Source organism: Protopterus annectens, chromosome 5.part1, assembly GCF_019279795.1.
Source record: "Protopterus annectens isolate FY-2018-M chromosome 5.part1, PAN1.0, whole genome shotgun sequence".
Classification (NCBI taxonomy): domain Eukaryota; kingdom Metazoa; phylum Chordata; order Ceratodontiformes; family Protopteridae; genus Protopterus; species Protopterus annectens.
Window position 1 is genome coordinate 339,741,163 of NC_056736.1, and position 6,477 is coordinate 339,747,639.

Consider the following 6,477-nt stretch of genomic DNA (forward strand, 5'->3'; position numbering starts at 1 on the left):
CCTTCTTTAGTTTTCACACCTTCAGCTTGTTTGTTTGTCTGTATGTGTGGAAGGAGGTGTAACCCAGTATAGCTGGGGTGCTCTCCAAAGCCTTGAACTAGGTCTCTGTGACTGCAGAAATGTCTGCATCTTACAAAGTGAGGACTGCTTCTAGTGAGTTCAGGTTTGTCTTAAGACTCCTAGCGCTTAGCAGCATAACCTTGAGGTTGTTTTTACATAAGAGTTTTTACACCAGGAATTTTTTGCCTAAAAAAGACACTATGGGGGTTGCAAGAGACTTAGCCAGTAGCCAAAATGCCAGGGGTGACAGATGAAGACCATCTCTGGCAAAGCATCAAGGTCTGTCGACCATGTCATCCCAGGCTGACAAATACTGGATCTCCTTAGAATGACACCAGAAATAAAGCCAATTTTGAACTCAATCATTTTCTGTTTGTACTGAGGCATCATTCTAGGTGAAAGTAAAATGCTGCCTAAGGCTAGCGACATATCTGCCTGAGACATATAGTCCGAGAGCTCAGTCATGTCTCTTTTTATATACTCCAGAGAGGTATGTCTGAAGTTGTTCACAACAACATGGACTACAATGGAGTCATAACAGTACCTCTTGTTGACAGACTTGAGTGCATGTGTGATATGGCATATCCTGGCACCTGTTAGACAGCTAACCATGACCTTTTCCTTATCCAGCCTGGTGAGAGGGATATCTGTGTGTCTCACGATGGAATCACCTATGACTAATATGTTTGATTTTGTGGTTTGCCTTAAGGGCTTGATGGGTGAGACATTGGTATGTGAGCTATTATGTGTATTGTGCTCTGCAGAGGAAGTATTATGTGTAGCGTGCTTGTGTTTGCATTTGGGAGGTCTCTGGTGTTTAGGTATGTTTCTGGTGAGGACCTTCGCATATGTAGGTACGTGTGATGTGGGTCTGGGTGGAGTAGGAGGTGAGGTGTGCATGCTGACAACCTGCTCATTGTCATATGTACTAACTGGTGTGTGAGAGAGCATGGATTCAAGGTTCTTAATATAGTTTCATCTCTCCCATAATGAGTTTGTGTGGACTAGGAGTAGACGGTTGTCAGTGAATGTGAGGCAGTTGATACACTGCCTCAAGATGCCCGTATCAACCAAGCTGATTGGGGAAACTATGGGAAATTGTCCATCCATAGTGTTAGGTAAATTTATATGGTCAGGAAAAGAGGTTGCACTTAGGAATGGCTAGTGAGTGAGATGTGTGTTAGTACCTTTGAAGCTAGGCCTAGTGTTCCACCTGATAGTAGAGCAGTGTTGCGAAAAACCTCTGGAGGACCACAAGTTAAGCGAAAATTTATCAAGCAATACATTTGTGTCTAAACCACCAACAGTGACCACCGCTATGCAGCAGTGCATGATGGTGCACTACACACAGACAAGTGCAAACGCAGGCCTTAAACAAAACAAGAGATAACCCTTTTAACTAAAACTAGCCAATAAAGACTCTCTCTGAGCACTACTCCAATCACTCTCAGTAAGATGGGACACAGAACTCTCCTCCCACAAGCATGCAGAACGGTCTTCACTTACAAGGATGGCTTGAATTTGATGCTCAGAAGTTACAAAACAGACTCAGAAACAGCAAACCTGAAAGTGGGCTATGCTACAGCTGAACTAGTACAGTATGCAGTAAAATGTGGCAAAAAACAGTTCAGACAATTCAAGCAGACAGTAGAATGCAAATACAAAGTAAACATGCAATATAAGAACAAAAACAGGCACTTATAATTAGCTGGAAGCAACGGATGGCTCAGATTATTCAGTAGCTCAGTGAAGAGCTGGTTTTAGTGATCAAGCGATACCAAATGTCTATATTTAGCAAGTATGAATCTAGTCTATGCTATAAAATGCAGAAGTACTAGAAATTCAAAGTGCATAAAATCACAGTCACAACAGCAAAAAAATTATTTAAATAAAGCAGCAATTCCTAGCAATTCCCAGCTTAGAAGGGTGTAGGCCACACTCTCCCACCACAAGAGTCTAGACCACGAACCTTCTGAATGTAAAACAACTGGTTTTAGAGCCCAGGAACTTAAGCCAGAACTAAGACACTTCAGAAGACAGACACAATATACCTTCAACCAGCAATTTCCAGCTTAGAAGGGTGCATGCTATCATCTCCTGCCACAAGAGTTTAGACCATGAATCCTCCCAATGTTAAGTAACTGGTTTGGAATCCAAGTGTTTAAACCACAATAAAGACACTTAGAGTTTGTCTCTAGAGAAACTTGAGAACCAGATACACATTCACCTTCAGGTCAAAGCTTCTCATGTTGCACTGTGAACAAGCACTTACTTGCTAAATGAAAATGTTTCATTACATTCCGCGTACGCTTATTTACTTGCTTCCACTTAAAACTTTTTAGATCAAGCCAAGAGCCTTATTCCAGTTATTCCCCTAAGAAAAGGTAAGAAAAAGCATATCAATTTTACTTATATCATGAATTGTATATTTTTACAACCTGTCCCTCACCTCAAGATTACAACATGCTGTTGCACAATTTGCCTTCTCTTTTTATACTGCAGTGCCTACATTTCATAAAACTAAACAAGAAAAAAGAAAGAAGAAGAAAAAAGGGCACCTGTTTACTTTAGTATCCCTATAATGCACAAAAATAACTGAAAATGCGGGGTGGGAGTGTGGCCTAATGGTTAAGGTGTTTGCCTTACAAACACAAGGTGCAGGGTTTGAATCTCACAAGGAATAATTGGCTAGGCTTAAAATGGCTCACAATGGCAGTTAGCTTAGTACTAATCTATGAATCTATGAACCTATGCTTTACTGTATAACATGCAGTATGTCATGTTTTATAAAAATACTATTAAGAACAAATAATGTTTTACATACAGTTACCACTTTCCTTCCTCCTCACCTCTCCTTAATGTTTTCCAAACATTAACAACATGAATTAAGGCATATGTTTTGGAGTGCCCTACAAGTTTAAAAAAGTCAAAAAATTTCAATATGTCCAAGGTTTCTTGTTCAGCCATATTTCACAAATATGATAGATGCTTTGTAATCCCACATTTATTTATTAATTTCCAAGTTGCTGATTTTCTTCCCTTTGATCTCCACCTCCCAACTCCAATCTCTGGTTCATTTCCAACATACTCCTGGTTTTTCTAGTGAACTCTTGTGCTTTTCTTTGTCTATCAAGCATTTTCTGCCGAAACATTTGGAAATGTTTCACTGGTAAAGTCTCTCTATGAGCTGTATTATCAGAATAAGAAGCAGGTCCCCTTCTATTAGCTCACTTTTTGTGAAAAACTTTTGTATTTCCTCCTTAGCATGTCCTGCATCAAAAAATGACCTCCAAGAAAAAATATTCTGAAAACAACTGGATATGGCAGCTTGAATCTCACACCTTCTTCTTGACATTCCCAGACTGCTGAAATTAATACATTTGGCCTGGTCTACAGTGAGTAATGATTTTCCACAAACACTCCACTATCTCCAGCTTTTATTACTTTGTCCTTCTGCCACAGTTTTGTCAGAATCAACTCTTTCTGATAGCAGGGTTGCATCTTTACTATTTGATGTATTGGCTGCTTTCTCGTGGCAAGGTTTGGACCATACACACGATGCACACTTTCAGTTAGCAACTCCTGTTGTTGAATACCAGTCCAGTTTATTATTTGTGTTCTCTTAAAATTAATACAGTCTGTTCCTTCCAGTTTCTCTGGTACAACAGAAAATCTCAGGTTTTCCCTATATACTCTGTCCTTTTATTCTATCATTTTTTGAAAAATCTCTTCTCGAGCAGTCTTATACTCAGTCAGCCTTTTCTTCATATTGACCTCTGATTTTCGCAGTTTTATCAGCTCACCTGAATATCTACTTAAAGCTTCTTCCATTTTCTCCAGCCTTTTGTTATTTGAGTTTACATACTCCTTCAGTGCTTCATTTATTTTAATCAACTCTGAGCACATTTGACTTATTTTTTCCTCTAGATTACTGGAAGTCATGTCTTGCACCAAAGCTGGAGCTTGAACTGCTTTTTCCTGAACAGCTGCAGGATTCTTCCCAGACAGTGTTTTCTACTCACCTTTTGTGGATGACTTTCTTTCAGGTTCTATAAATTTCTTCTTTGCCAGAATCCAGACAGTGCACTTAACAGCCAGTAACTGAAATGTACCCAAAAATACAAATTCACTGGCTGACTTTTCTGAGTTTCTGTTTTCAGACTTGGAGAGTCCTGCAGACTACTACAGTACCAGAAATGAGAAGGAGAGACTTTTTGCTGATCTAAGTACCTTTCTTGGCTTTCTCTTGACTGTTTTTGCTTATCGCTCTTTTAAAAAACGTTTTTACTGTGGTTCTGTTGTATTGCTGCTGTATTTTACTGTTAAATTGTTTTACTGTGTATGCACTTGATTTATTTGCTTAAAAGTTAAATTTTAGCCTGCATTTAGTACTGTAGGCATCACACTCAAGTGTGACAGTATTTTCTGTGCATTTTTACTGTTTAAATTGCTTTTTGATGCTTCATTTCTTAAAAAAAAACACAAATACTGTCTGCACTGCTCATTTCCCACCCTTTCCCATACTAGAATACTCCGGACCCCAGAGCTACTGGTTTCAGAACTTTAGTCTGTGTTTCTGAGTGGTCCAGACCTTGTTGTGGTAGTGGAAGGTCTTTCTGCTTATCAGTGAGAGTGGTAAGCACTAGAGCAGCCTATCTGTCACCAGAGGAGTGGTTGCCAGCTCTGAAATTAACTTTATTGGCCGATTGGGGTTATTTCTATCCCTTTCAACTTTCTGAGTTAAAAACCCATGTTTGCACGAGATTGTGCATCGCGCAACACCGCTTAGCTAGGGTTAAACTATTCCGGTGCCATAAAGTCTGCTCTTCAGTTCTTCCCTTAGAACTAGCCAGATTCTTAATTTTAGCACTTGAGTCTGCTTCTTCGTGCTCAGCACTGGTTCACAACTGTTGTAAGCACCAAATAAGCTACAAATTACTACAGCACTCAACCTTCCTCATTACCTAGTGGATAACAGTTTTTTGTGCTTATCTTCCTCAGTTGCTTAGAGGAAAACAAGCTCTAGTACTTACTTCCCTCACTTGTCTAGAGGAAAACAGTGATTACACAGGCATGTCCAAGGGACAGCTCCCAATGTTCTCTCCTGTCTACCTCATGAATCTGGGCATCTTGGGGCAATGTAGCAATTGCCTCATGTACACTGACAACCCTCTCCTCCAACCACCCAACACTACAACCTGTAAGAGATGCATTTATCTAGCCAAACTGCAGGCAAAACTCTCTAAAATCAAGCGTGAACTTGTCAGTCAAGAGGAGATGGTAAACACTTGCACCATACCACACTCATTACATAGTCCCACTAAACCTACACCACTAAAACCCACATACAGATGCACAAAAACATTCGTGGAGGCTTTCAATAATAATCTGCCCAAGCAACAAGAGACCTCCAAAGCAGAAATGCAAGCAACCTCCACCCTTCGACACAACCCAAAGGACACATAACTCACAGACTCAGTGTGCCACTCAACCACAGCCTATAAGGCCTATAAGGCAAAACAACGTACCCAACACATTAGTCATAGGTGACTCTATAGTCAGGCAGGTTACTGTTAGCTGCCTATTGGGTGCCAGGATCCGCCACATAACACACGCCCTCAGGTCACTCCACAACAAGTACAAATATGACTCAGTCATTGTCCATGTTGGTGTGAATGACCTGAGATGTACCTCCCTGGACTACATGAAAAGAGACATGGAAGAGCTCTCCAATCTTGTAATCCAGGGAGGTATGACCCTAGCCCTGAGTTCCATCCTATCTTCGCCCAGAAAGATACCGCAGTATAAGTACAAAATGATTGACTTCAACAATTGGCTATGCTTCTGGTGTCATTCTAAGGGGACCCAGTATCTGTCTGCGTGGGACAACATGGTTGACAGGCCACGATGCTTTGCCAGAGATGGCCTGCTCCTGTCTCCCCTGGGATTCCGGATATTGGCTAAGGCTCTTGCTGCCCCTATAGTGACTTTTTTAGGCAAGGTTCAAATGACAAACCCACCCCCGTAACAGGTACAGGCAAGCAAAAACTGAGGGTAATGCTACTCAATGCTAGAAGTCTAAACCTCAAAATGCACTCACTCAAGGCACTCCTTAAAATGGAGAACACTGATATCTGTGCAGTGACTGAAACCTGGTTCAAGGCTCCAGAGAGCACCACTGCATTACCAGGTTATAACTCATACCATACCTTTCAGCCATCTAACCTGGACCGGAACACTAAAGGCAGAGGTGTGTCCATATTCATTGAGGGTATCCACACCTCCAGGCTAGTTGCACAACATAATGCATTTGAAATTATCCAAGTGCAACTAACTCTGAGCAAAACTGCAATCCAAACTGTAGCTTGCTACAGATCCCCTACCATGCCTCAGGATTCCCACTCCACTTTTCTTGAT